Source organism: Leuciscus leuciscus, assembly GCF_965113295.1.
Source record: "Leuciscus leuciscus genome assembly, chromosome: 1".
Taxonomy (NCBI): domain Eukaryota; kingdom Metazoa; phylum Chordata; class Actinopteri; order Cypriniformes; family Leuciscidae; genus Leuciscus; species Leuciscus leuciscus.
This window is the reverse complement of record NC_138725.1, coordinates 42,860,039-42,874,746: the sequence shown is the minus strand read 5'-3', so window position 1 is coordinate 42,874,746 and position 14,708 is coordinate 42,860,039. Positions and strand designations below refer to the sequence as shown.

At 39.5% G+C, this 14,708-nt stretch overlaps 1 protein-coding gene across 1 annotated transcript in view; it reads left to right on the top strand.

The window, feature by feature from the left end:
- The first annotated feature begins 841 nt into the window (after window positions 1-841).
- Window positions 842-14,708, top strand: part of rhbdf1a (rhomboid 5 homolog 1a) — a 46,161-nt gene continuing 32,294 nt past the window's right edge. The window contains exon 1 of the mRNA XM_082189170.1: window positions 842-1,218. The gene's annotated coding sequence lies outside the window, so the exon portion shown is untranslated. The remainder of the gene's footprint in view (window positions 1,219-14,708) is intronic.

Here is a 14,708-nt window from a genome sequence, read left to right as displayed (position 1 = left end):
TAACGTTAAGGCCAATCTGAGATGAAATAGTTGTTTGCTGAATGTACATGGGTTCATACACTCCTTATTGCGGTGCATTACGGAATTGAATGAGTTCAAAAGATAATCTCAAAGGTTTCAACAAACTTGGTGAAAAATTCACACACACACAAAAAAATCCAAACTATTAACTCACAGACTGACAGTCAGTCTGGAACAAACACAGATAGGTGGAGTGATACAGAAAGTGAAAAGACCCAGTGCTGTTGGACTGTATATTAGCACTCTTTGAATGCTGGTCGAGCAAATTCGACAGCTGCACATAACTGATGCAAATAAATAAATAAATGTTTAACTAAAAACAGTCCATTTCAATGTTACCACATAAAAAATAAATTAAAAAAATCAATGTACAAAATGTGCATACTATGGCCATTTATCTATACATACTGTGTATGCCTACTGTTAACAGTAACTGACATAGTATGAGAAATATTTTATTTAAATAAATATAGCCTATTCTTCTATTAGAAGAAAGAAAGAGGTCCGTGTAATTTCTCAAGTGTGTCGTGAGGTCTGAATGTCTGATCATGTCATGTGCTCATCCACACCCCTTTATCTAAATGAGTTTCTGTCACAAACCGCAGTCAGTTCATGTTTAAACCTATACAGCAATTTAAACAATATCACACGACTGTAATAACAGCTGAGAGGAATTAATAAACTCTTGTCCTGTATTTAACAGACTTCTCTGCTTAGTCATGGCTGCACACACACACACACACACACACACACACACACACACACACACACACACATACAGTACGAGTCTCTGCGCCTCCCCGTGTGTGTGTGTACGCGCACCAATCGGCCACGCACTTGACCGACTCTTGGTCGACACGGGCGGGGCTCCCAGTTTATGAAACTGAATTACCGGCAGACCAAAACTAAACTTACCGCTTCTAGCTGTGTGCCGTGCGTGCGTGGGAATGTACTCGCTACTGCGTGGGAACAATCACATGAACGGCTCTACAATGTCTTAACATTGGATTTTTATCACCGAGAGCCTCAAGACTGAGAGACTTTGACATCTGCAGCTGTTTATCGTTTGCGCTGCTTTTTAACGTTGGACAAAATGAAATAAACATAGCCTATACACCCTCGATATTTCACAGGGATCTGGAGATTTCAGCAGTTAATATTTCACCCCGTTTCGAAGTGCTTGTGGATTGAATAAGGGTAGGTGATCGTTTCTTTCGTAACGATTTATTTGCTGTGTAGGTTACGCCAATGAACCGGTGCGTCTTGAGATCAAATCGATGCATTTATGTGTCGTACTGCATCGTACAGTTTTAAAGAATATGGTTTCTTACCATATCGTTTTAATATGTTTGGTGTATTTCAATTCTAAATGGTTTTCAGGATGTGCAATTCTCAAATACCCGAACTTGAATTTGATGTTAGCGGAGTGTTTTTTAATCACGAGACGTTTGCATGTCGTGGAGGCGCGTGTGCTGCTCCGTGTTTACGACTTCATCCTATATAGTCCAGACCACTTGGTAGCTATATGCTTCATCCCCGTATCCAGTGATAGTACAAATCTCATGGTGATTTGTTGCTCTTATTGCCTATCTGTTAAACGCTGCATTGGTTGTCAGAGGGACAATCTCTCTGATACGAATAGCCAGCGTTAGAGTGTTTTCCCTACGCTACTCTAGTAATATCATTTCACTTATTTCCTGCACTGGCAGTGACGTCAGTTCGAATGTTATTGATGCCCCGCCTCAATAGTGATTTTTTTTTTTTTTATAAGCTGATTGTTACCTGTATTTTATGCATTCAGTCTGTTCAAAACCAAAGGCCACTGCTGGCGATTGTGCGTTGCTCTTTTTCGTGTGGGGTTCTGGTAAAGCCGCAGTCAAACATGACTTTGAGCGCGCAAAATGTTTTTATAAATCACAAATGAAAATTCAGAAATGTTAATTAATTAGTAATTAATGGATTATTAATAGTATTCGGTTTGTGTTGTCTGCTTGTATCATCCTCCCAGTTATAAATTACTGCTGTCAGTGAACGCTCTGCAACATATTTTACAGATATACTGTACAGGTAAACAAATATATATTTTCAATAATGAGTTTTCTAAAAACTTGTAGATGCATTTATCTCTATAAAATTGAATGAATCTGTAGTCCCTATGGTTCATCTTCGTGCTTTGTTGTCATAATAGTCAGAGTTGTAGAAAGTAGACAACTCATTGAAAACAAAATCTATTTGTTTACCTGTCCTGTATCTGTAAAATGCGTTGCAGAACGTTCACTGAGAGCAGTAGGCTAACTTGTATGGCATTAAACCAGTGTTGGGGATGGTGCGTTACAAGCAAAGCCAGTTACATAATCAGATTACTTTTTATTCAAGTAACTAGTAAAGTAATGGATTACTTTTAAATTTCCAACAAAATATCTGAGTTACTTTTTCAAATAAGTAACGCAGTTTACTTATTTGACTGACACCTCTCCCATCTCCATGTTGAGAAATCGAGAGTAATGGTGTGTTCAAGTCCTCCTGGGAAGTTTAATATATTTACAAGGTGGGAAGTCGTGTTTACTATGTCAGGTGCATTCAAGTAACTTTCGTCAGAGCAAGAAGGCAGTGCACCATCTCTTAAATTATCTGCACAAAAATGGATCAAGGTTTTCAACTCTTCTTCTAGATAATGAAGAACAAAGAATGTGCATCGGGTGTGTTTTGCTTTTTAATGTTTTTAATTAATTTATGAAGCCACTGTAAACTTTAAATATTGGTCATAATAATACCTATAAATATTGTGGTATTCCGCCATGTTTCTCATTGACACATGACGCATCCCCAACTCGTAAACATCAGGGCTTAAAGAAAATCCTGAACTTCCCACTCGTTCACAATCTTTTGACATGAATTGAACGCACCATAAGTGCAGAGATGTTGTGTGCGCTGTGTGTGAACATGATGGTTATTGTAGTTATACTGTGTGTATACTAATGTGAGCATGCATTTACTCATCTCACTTGCACAAAAACAGATTCAGTACTCCTCAAAATAAAATAAAAATAAAAAAACAGTGAAATGCAAACTCAGAATATGATGCAAACCTGCAATAATTAAATGTTAAATAACACAAATATACTTTATGTATTTAATCTCACTTTATTATCCAATGTCTTTGCTGCTGACCTTCAATGATCCAATTCAAACATACTAATAAGCGAAAATGACTTTAGATAAACATCACATATGTGTTTCTTTTTTTTTCTTTTTTTAAATGTATTGCTTAAGTAAGTGTTTAACTTTCTTCTCTTGTGTCCTGTTCTTCTGTAATCCAGAATGGCAGCACAGCTGAATGGTTTGAGCTGCGCCCTCTACTTTACAGGAGTGAATTTGCATTTCCTTCAGCCTGAAGGCCAATTTATACTTCTGCGTCGAGTGTACGCCGTAGTGTACGTCGTAGGCTACGCACGTAGGCGACGCCGTCGTGAGCATTTATACTTCTGCGAATGTCTGTGTTGCTCTGCAGTTACACCGCCGAAACGCTAGTTGGCGCGGGTGGGTTTTAATGTTCCACTGTGTTTACATTCCTCGCGGCTGTTTTGAGTTTAGGTTTCTACGAGCAATGGCGACTGAAGGAGTCATACAGATGGCTGTATTTCCGCACTTCTTCAAGCAATCTCTCGGTCACTTGGTCTATTTCCATGGCTCTTCACTGATCTTCGGAATTTAAAAATGGCGGGCGGGCGGTGCAGAGTGCAGAAGATCATTCCGGAAATGCGTAGGAGGAAACGCGATGCTATCCAGCCGACCAATCACAGATCTTGCGGTCCGCGTCGCCGCGCCGCGCCGCGTAGTTACATTTTTGAGGAGGTGCGCGTCAGGGTACGGCGAAGGGTACGACGTATGGTACACGTCAATGCGTATGCTACGACGTACCTTCTACGCGCACCCGACGCAGAAGTATAAATTGGCCTTGAGGCTTATTCATTTCACTTACGGGGGGGAAAGGGCCTTTACACAAAAATACCTTTGCATAAAAAGTAACTAAGTAATGCAATTAGTTACTTTTTTAGGGAGTAACACAATATTGTATCTTTTGAAAGTAACTTTCCCCAACACTGCATAAAACCGAAGGACACAAATAGAAACAGCAATAGCACTAAACAGACAAATGTACTGTGCAAAGCAGAGGACACTTTTTTGGCACAAACAGAATGCCATAATTTTTTTAATAAAGCCTTCCATAATCAAAAGAATGAGACAACATAAACAAAGATTGCACATCAGTAAACTAATTTATCTTAACAAGTACACAATGACTGTAGACATGGAAAAATGTATACACAAAGCAATCTACTCTTATTTGGTACAAATGGAACCTCAGGTAGCGTGTTCGCTTCTGACAGGCTTTCAAGGCACCATAATGTCACATCTAATGATCTAAAAACCAGTTCCAGAGGAGCACAACTAACTGAATATTTAATGATTGTGGTACAAATTGAGATGCATCCATATGCCATACTTCCTGCGACGACAGCACTTTTTTCAGGTTTCGAAAGACAACCTGCATGTTAGCCTTTTAGGGGGTGTGTGCTGCTTCAGGCCATGCTTATGTGTTTTAAAAAGGCATTTACTGGCCTGCATCTAATTCAGTATCCCTGTGAAACATTATCGCTGATGTTTTGCATACATATACACAAGAGATAGTCAAGAATGCAAGCAGTTATTTTATTGGGAGAGCTAGAGCGTCTATTCTGAAGTTTGTGCCGCGCGAGGTGTCCCTGGCCCATCGCCACATCCCACTCCAGCTTGTGCTCGCAATGCTTTCGAAACATTATCTCATTCAGGGGATCATCATTCATGGTGATGTAACAAGCCCGATTAAGCAGGGCTTCGATCGACTGTCGTCATTATGTGTCGCAGGTGTGCTCCAACTGGGCTCTAGGTCGACACAGTAGAGGAAGGACAAGGGGAGGATAGTGCTGGAGTAGGTTCATGCCGAAGGTGGCTGTAAGTAATGGAGAAGTGTGATCATATGAGGATGAGTCACACGGCAGTGTGTGTCCGTCTGACTGTCGGTCTGTCTAGCCAAGAGTGGATCGCTTTCATTACATGTGGTTTTGTTTTCTTTCAAGCTTCCCAATTTAAAAGGCATTTCTGGCAGTGAATCTGTTTATTAAAGTGCCAAATTGCACTCTGTTTGTATTAATTGCCTGACTGGGCCGGATATAACAACATCGGTTCGACCAGCGATTTGTCAAACAATGGAAGGGAGCAGAGGGTTTCACGCCAACAGCAGTTTGCAGCGATAAAGCCATTGATTTTCAATAGGTATGTTTACATGCACTCATTTTCGTCAATCCAAATGAATCCAATCCGATTTCAGATACTGAAAGTTTTGATTGTATGAATGAACCTTAAACCTTGCAATCCAATTCACATGTACATTATTACACCGTGATTTTGCCAAGTAAGACATGTTCCTGGATCAACATATTTTGTTGATCCTGGTATAACATTCCTGTCCCAAAATTTAGTCCTTACCCTATCCCTACCCCTAAACCTAACACTACCCATAACTTTTCCCTAAAATCAGAGGGAAATGATAGGTGAATAACACTGATGTTGAAGCACCTCACCCTGGTTCTAAGCCTAAACTTGACATAAACTGTAAACTTGTCCCTCAAATCTGATTGGTTGATTGGAAAGTTGTTCCAGGATCAACAAAGATGTTGATCCAGGAACATGTGGTACTTGGTGAAATCACGTTCACCGTACATTTCATGTATTCTGAACAAAACATAAAAAAAAAGAAAACGGAGAAAGCTAGAGTGATAATGTCACCAGGGCTACTGTAGCCACGTTTCCATTACAGATTCGCGCAAAACTTTTGCGATATTTTCTAAATGTCGATAAAATAACTATTGCGAAATAACAGCGTTTCCATTAACTGATGTTTTGCGACTAAAAGGTCAAAGGTTTGACTCTTTATTTCTTTTTGTGAGATGACCATGTGTTCTTTTTAGCTATGGACAAGAAAAAGCTATGTGAAATTCTTCTCACAGTAGCCTACTTTTTTTTAACCAGTTCCTTGTGAACCAGAAAGAGCTCATCTCAGGTCTGAATAGCACCATGTAGATTTAGCATGTGTTGTGAAATGACATTGCCATCCTTTGTCACCGCAGGTACGTTGGTGGTCTTGTGGTTTATTGTAACAGGGGTTGCAAAACGGCAATAAGCGAGGATTGAAGCTAATAATAGACTGTGCTGATATTGTATCAGATTCAGCACTACTCTAAGTATAACTAAGTTCTTCCTGTTGTGTGTCAAATAGACACATTATGTTGAAAAGAAAATTCTAAGTAACAGTATCGCTTTCAGAAAGACATGTTCACTGACTTGTTTGACAACTTTTGAAAGAAAATACTATTGTCACTTAAAGTTGCTAAAACGAGTCTGCCTTTTCCCCACAGCTCTATGCTTCAAGTTTCATATTTTCAAAGAAGCAACATTCGAATTGTGTCAGAGCTGGTGGGGACGTCCCAGCAGTACACCTCCCTCTTTGAAAGACTTTAAACACACCACTTTGTTCATTCGCCCATATTTAAAAAATGTTAAGAACTCGCACGTAAATGAACTTCTCGGATGTTCACTTTTAGAAACATGCAGTCCCTGTTTGGGTTCTGGAATAAATTAATGTATCTTTTTTAATCAAAATTGCAACTGTGCCAGAGGATGTATTAACAGGAACATGATCTCATGTGGTTTCATTTTAGTTGCTGATTTCACTGACTTGATTAACTTGGCCTCAATGAACTCGGCATTTTCTTTGGGAGCGTTTTCTTACATTTAATCATGCACTAACTACTAATATTAACGTTATCTAAAAATAGCTGCTTGTATATATTATAAATGTGACAGCACTAAAGGTTGACATAATTATAGTCATTATGTGAGTAAACAATCATAAACCGCTTGGAGAATTGTAACGTGCATAAATAGTAAGGCAAGGCTGTGCGGTGTTGCTAAACTGTTAGGCACAATGCGCAGCTGTTTTTCACACTTATATTGTGTATTTCCGCACATTTTATTCGTTTTGCACTTTTAAAAGCAAGAATGCTCTAGATGTGATTGCTGGGTGAAAAAAGATTGTGGTCTTTGAAATATTGAGTTTTGGGTCTTTGAGTCTGTTTTGGAGCATAAATCGTGTTCTCTTAAAATGTAACTTCTGTGTGTCTTGCATGTTTCAGGTGTTGTTTGATTTGGTTAGATCTGACAGATTGTGGCATGCTCTTAAACACTTCTCTGTAACTATGATGCAATTCTTCAGGGCTGTTGTAGCTCTTTAGATCACTGAGATTCAGATGCCTTTACCTCTGCTGTCAGTCCTGTCCTGTGCACGTTACTGGCATAATTGAGTGACTTTGGGTTCTCAGACTAATCAACATGACTTTAATGAGCAAAGGGGTTTCTGAATGAGACTGTTAGGGTTTATTAAGTCCAGAAACAGTGCTGCTGGTTTGAAATTATGTGTAAGTGTATGACATGAGCATGCTATTTTGTAGGGCTTTCGTAATGTTGTGGGTATTTCCACAGGAAGGGCTTTGATTAGTATAGTGTATTGCATTGAGTTATGTTTTACCCTCTATTGAGATTCAAATAATTCTGTGAAAAGCTGATATAGGTCGGGAGATCATTTACAAATTACAGTTGCTTCGATCTGTTATTTAAGAATATTGGCTTTTCTACCTTGCTGAAAAATCCAGCATTCCTGGTCACCACCATAAGGTATAATTTGCATGGGATCATACTGGTTGCGGAGCAGTTACACCAGATCAGTTTAGCTTGAGAACAGCATGATTATGCTGGTCCACCAGTTAGACCAGCCTGGAAAAACATGCATCTCAGGGTACCTATCATACATTTTGCATTGAGTGTTTCTGTGTTAGATATTTCAGGTTAGATTTGTATGTTTTTCATATGAAGCCTTGCACTCATAATCTCTTCACTATAGAGGCCTATGGAGAACATCAGGCAGATGAATGGAGAGTGACATTAGGGAGCTTCCTGCTGGGTCGGTTGACTTGTGGGCTTGCTGTAAAAGCCAAATTTAGATACAAAGTCAAATACGCATTTTAAATAGACAAAAAGCTATAGTATCATCAAGTCAGCCCATTTAAGGCATAGTGGTGGTTTCTGTCATATACAATGTTTTCAATAGGTCCTCCCCACACACAGCGCCACTGCACTTCTCTATCACACATTCACTGCCGATCGAAGGAATTGTACCAAGTGTAATGGTGCATTGAATTAATGTTGAAATTAACATGCGAGTTGAGCACACTTGAACACAATTATACTTTATTTAAAGTCGCAATGAAACAGAAGTAGCGACAGATCATTTCTTCAGTAATGTGATGTACATCTGAGTGTGACGGATTAACGAAAAAGAAAAAATATAGGTTGGGGACTTGGTTCTATTCATCGGTTGTTGAGTGAATTTGGACATTGTACTCTAATGTGTGCTTAAAGTTTATTGTGGTAGGTCAAGGTTTAAGCAGACCAAATGATTGAAGAAATTCAGCATTCGTCACCAGAGAGAAGTCTGTCGTTTTCACCGGAAGAGCAAGTTATGTCCAGTTCTTGATATTAATTAACTATTAACTATGACTTTTGCCTCAGTATACTCATAATTACTGCTTATTAATAGTTAGTAAAGTAGTTGTTAAGTTTAGGTATTGGGTAGGATTTGGGGATGTAGAATATCTATTACTATCTGTCTGCGTATGAATTTGGGGGATGTAATTCTTCTTCCTGTGGAATGTAAGAATGTCTATTTTAGACATTAAAATACAGTGAATATTTACTATTGACTGCACAATCCAGTAGGCAGTAGTTTATATTGGGTCTTGGGCTGTTGTTTTTTCCCGTCTGTAGTTATGCCTGTGTGCTAATATTATTGCAGTGAGGATGAAGGGCCGCTTTTAATAGGTCGGCCAGCTCGCCCGTCTCTATCTTTAGCATACAGTGTGGCATGAGTCTGAGGAGGCTGCCGACCCTGTTTGTCTACTTGAAGTCATGTGCAGTCTGGACAGAATCAAACTAGTCTAGACTTCAAACCAAAAACTGAGGGCGTGTTTTGTGCCGCTGTGTGACTTGGCCTTCAATGGCCTTTTGGGAGTAGGTGGATGCATGATGACTAATAATAACTGACAAGAAGATTCCTGTAAGGTCAGTGTGAACGCATTGCACAACCTTCCATGGTATGTTATCAGAGAAGGTCTTTAAAAAAATTCCATTGATTTTGCCTGAAAAACTGTGTTCTGTTGAACATTATGTCACCAGATGTGTTGTTTGGGGCGTTCAGCATACCTTGCTTGAAACTATGTGGATGCCATCCAGCCAAGTTTCCCTTCCATTAGTCATATCTTGGCACTGCTATGCGCCCGCCAAATGATGTAAACTCTTTCAAATATGCAGGAGGTGGATCAAGCACTTTGGAAAGGCAGAAAAGAAGTATGCGCCACATGAGGCCTCTTCTTTTGGGAAACAAAAACAGGAAAAAGAGAACAAACGAGCGCTTGCCATGTTGACGGAGAGCATCGCGATAAAAACAAAGCAGTAATAGAAGCTGTTAGATTGCTGCTCTGGGATGCAGCCCAGATTTTCGTTTACACTCTTGCACAAGCGTGGCACGCACAACTGCAGACTCATCACGGCACGCTCACTCCCATGTGGAGCGCTGACGAGAGCACTTTCCTTCTGTTCTTGTCTTGTCTGTCCACAGCCATGGTAAGCTAGTATGTGTCACACATGCTCCTGCTCTGGTGTGTGCGGGGTCTGAAGGAAGGAAACTAAGCCTGCCTGCTTGGAATTGCTGTTTTCCCCTGTTTGCATGAGCTGCAGGGTCCTGCTGCTGTTTTCTTCTTCGTTCTCTCTCTCCCAACCCGACTGTGTCTTTTCCCCTCCACCTTAATTGCGTGTTGTCAACACCGCTCAAGGTCACTCCCAGCTCTCCACCGTGAGCGCTCCCAAAAGCAGCAGAAATGATTCTGACGTGTGAATGACCGCTTGCTTAGACCTCTTTAATGTTGGTGACTGAAAATGTACAACTTTGCCAAGCTTGCAAAACTCTATGACTATAATAGAGATGAGTGGCTTAATGGGAGCTGTGTGGCTCCTGTAGTATTTGCTTAAGTAGAGCTCTCAGTGCAAGCCTTTCAGACGCATTTGAGAGGAAAATTATTTGGGCCGTAGCGGAGCGGTGTGAGTGTATACTTTTTTTTTTTTCTGGGCAATTCATGCCATAAGCATCTCGTTTTTAATATGGTTCTTCAAACTGCATTCTGTTTGGTTCCTCTAGCTGTTTTTAAACGTAAAAACACTTCCTTTATGTACGCCCTTTTGCAAATTGTTGCTTGGTAACGTAAACAAACCGACGCTCCGGACAGTTGATGCATCATCACGAAAGTTTAAGCGTTGCTAATTTACATGTTCAAGTTCAAGAAGACATGAAAGGGAAGTCTTGTTACTCACGTGTGTGGGAAGTTTAAAGGGATAGTTCACTTTGAAATAAAATTTTGGTATGTTTTAGCTTACCTCAAGGGCATCCAAAATGTAGGTGTCTTTGTTTCCGCAGTAGTTTCAATTTTGATATTTTTAGGTCAAACCGTTCTTGTCTGTCAGTCATATAATGCAGGTCTATGGTCACCACCTCAAAGAGCATGCACAGAGAAGTCCAAATTAAACAATTCCCCATCGTAAGTACACACATTGATGGCCTAAGACACGAAACGAGCGGTTTGTGTGAGAAAACGAACAGTATTTATATCGTTTTACCTCTTGTACACTTTCCGGCGCTTGCGCAGACTAAGCCAGAACGCGCGCACACGTCACACACCAGGAAGCGCGCGCGCCCTCAGATCACTTGGACGTGGTTGTGTAGAGGTAAAAACGATATAAATACTGTTCGTTTTCTCACACAAACCGCTAATTTGAACCTAAAAATATCAAAATTGAAACTACTGCGGAAACAAAGACACCTACATCTTGGATGCCCTTGAGGTAAGCTAAAACATACCAAAATTTAATTTCAAAGTGAACTATCCCTTTAAAAACATAAAGCATGCACCCAAAAAGCCTGGGCTCTCTTTCATGTCTTCTTGACCTTGAACAGACATATCCTTGTGAACAGTAATTTTTGTCTTAACTGAACGTAAACAGTTGAGAAATAAAACACACGTGTAACAGTAGGCCTATATTGGATCTGTGGAGCTCTTAAAGTGACCACAGCCTAATATTCCTGCTGCTGACTGTGTTTTTAATGTTAATCAAACAACAAAAGACAGAGAACAGTCACTCATTGCTCTTGACCGAATAACTTTTGTAACTTTAATAAGGATTAATATATGTTTCACGTCTGGTAAAACATATGTCAAGTCACTGGCCATTGGCAGTTGTAACAAAAAGTTAGTTTTAGGCCCATATATATGTATATATATATATGTATGACCACTTTTATGATACTTTTATTTAGCTTTTTTTCATTTTGGAGCTTGATACACCCAATTCTCTTTCACATTAATAATAAGAGTGCCCTTGACAATATTCAAAAATGATCCTTTTGTATTCTGAAGAAAGTAAGTCATACAGGTTTGTAACGACATGTGGGGTGAGAAAGATTCCTTTTAACTGACATTGTGGCAGAACAGTGAAACTGTGTCATCAGCCCACACTTTTGTGCCCCGGGTTAGACCGCTCGCCGAAACCACAAGAACCAGATCTGCACCTTCAAGCCCTGCTGTCTGCTTCCCACCGTTTCATTTTCATGATAATGAGCTTCACCTGCGCAGGAGTCATATACACTTATCAGTGTTTGCATTTGCAACGTGCACATGAAAGGGATGGGCTTTGTCTGATAAGATCATTTCCTTTCCCATGATCTCTGCCATCAGTGGGGGAAGGGATTCCAGAAAGACCAGATGTTCAAGCAACATGTCAATTAATATGATCGAGCATAAAAAAGGAAATCCAGGAGCTCCAGTAACAAATGATTCCCGACAGTAGTTTGTATAGAGACATGCACAAAGTTTTTGTAGTTTGTGAGGGACTGGGCAGATGTGGTATTTGATGCTCAGTTGAGCGCTGTTGCACAGAAGTCATGTGAAGGCGTGAGGATAAAGTCATACCCAGCCCTTGCACTTCCCTTTCGTGTTTTTTTTACTAAGTTGCTTCGACAACTTGGCTAACACCCTCTTTTGAAGACTATTCAAGATATAGTGATCTCAGTGCCGTTTAAACCCGGTGGCATCCTGTTCAAGCAGACATTCAGAGTATGTCTTTTTTGTAACGGTACTATTTTAGTATAATTTATACACTATTATAGCTTTAATTAATATTTTGAATTAGCTTTTATTTTTCAGTTTTTCATTTTAATTTTAGCTTAATTGTTAAAAAGTGCTTTTGTCTCTTTTTTTTATTACTAATTAGGTTTATTTTTTTATTTCAGTTTTAGTTAAACTTCGGTTTTTAGTTTTTATTTATTTTCAGTTAGCAACTTGTTGCAGATCTAATATGTATATTTTATTTTGTTCGGCTTTATTTTAATTACAATAAATGTTTAACTAAATGATTAACTTTTTCTGTTTTAACATAGAAAACGTTCTTTCAATAAGGAGGAACAATGGTTTCATGACAAGAGCTAGGGATTTTTTTTTAATGATGAGCCTAGAAAATGCTGTGATGATGGCAGGAAGTGATGTGAAGGTGTTTTTCCCAGCTTGTCAAAAGTGCCAATTTCTTCCAAACATGACACTCTGCATGAATGCATGATAACAAGATTTATCTTGTGTGCTATGTATAGATGGGTGAGGTTCTGCTTAGTTTATTACTCAGGCTTATCGTTGGCATATCAAAACCGACTTGTGTTTTTTCCGTAAATGCGGCCGACGGAAGCAGAGAAGAGTCCCAGACATGAGTGTGTTTCCTTCTTCCATTTGAGTCACATCAGCTCTTCTGCTCTGCCCTTCCTTCCCTGGCTCCTCAAATAAGCAGAACTCTGACCTCTGACCCTCGCCTCACTTGAGGCGGATGTGATGTGATGGAATCTTTGCTGTCCTTGGAGGACTATTGTTGGGTTTGTTGCTTTTTGCAGGCAGATAAGATAAACTCTGTTAGAGAGTTCTGAAGAGACTGGAAGTTCAGAGGCTAATATAGTCCAGAATCTTCTTTCGTATGTATATGTATGTATGTATATATATATATATATATATATGTATATATATATATATGGTAGTTTCTATTTTTATTAGTTGTATTCAGTATTTTTTTGCATTATAAATACCTCAAACCACAAGGAAAAAGTGGATAGTGACCTTTTCTACCAATACCTTTTCCGTTACTTTTACAGACATTTCCTTCAACTCAAACACAATGCAATGCGTAATGCAAAACACAGATAAAACACCTACAGAAATACAGAACAATACAGAAAATTCCTTCATATTAAACGGTACATTGGGCCGTATTTTTACAACTTTTCTTAGAGTGCAGAAATTGTGCAGGATGTGTAGATGACGACAAATGCAATTTTTTTGTATGAACTTGGTTCCCTGGATGTTTTTTCCTTGCGAAGAAGGGCCCTTCTGCTGACCTTCTGTTCCGCTTGATGCTCATCAGGCTCATACTGAGAGCAAAATAAGAGCTTCTGTGGCCCTGATTCAGGCTGATATCATGCTGGAAACTATTTAGATGGGGATCACATGTTTTTGGGCACGCAGTGACTGAGAGTCCACTCTTAGCTCACTTAACAGGAAAATGTTTGACCTCCAGCAGACAATCAGTCACTTGTTTAGCAGGTTGAGGATGCGGCTTGAAGCCTCTCTGTCAGGGAGCTGCTTGAAATATGGGCTGTTTCGCTGTTTGTAATGCTGCTCTCCTGAGAGGAAACTCAGCACAGCCAGAGAGATTGAATGAAAAGAGGTCAAATGTCTTGTCAAAATCCTGCCACAAACTGAAAAGTTGACAACATTGATCCTTTTGACATCTGTAGTGGGAGTTGACTTCACATACATAGGGTTGCAGAGACATTCTGCCTTGATTCACTGACTTGTTTAGTGTGTTTGTGTGCATTTAAAGGTGAAGTGTGTAACTTTCATTAAACACTTTCTTCTGTCCCAGCTTAATATGCAGAGACAGCTATAAACCATCCATACTGGTAGGCATCAATGACCTGTAAATATAGATGGTTAATGATATTGTATTCATCTACAGTATGTGATGTCTCAAATTGTAGAAGTTCATAATGAGTATTTTTTGCAGCTTATGCCAGGTTCAGACTACACGATATCAGCTCGATTTTGGCATGATCTGTTTGATGTAGGGTGTCGTGGTGATACGTAAATGACAAAGGGCGTTGGGACGCAAGAATGGATCGTTTAATCTTGTATAGTGTGCCATAGTGGACGACAACCGACGCTTCGCGATGTTACGAAAGAAAGACTAGCATCTAACTGCATTAGGGGCCTTTACACAACAAAATTTTTTATGAAAACTTCTTATGATTTTTTCATAAGGCGTTTTGGGAGTCTGAAAGCGCAAACTTTTCAAAACGGGTTTCAAAGTGCACGTTTTGAAAACAATACCAGTATTGTCTCCATGTCAACAACTAAAACGTGAATATGTGAAAACGGTGACGTATTACG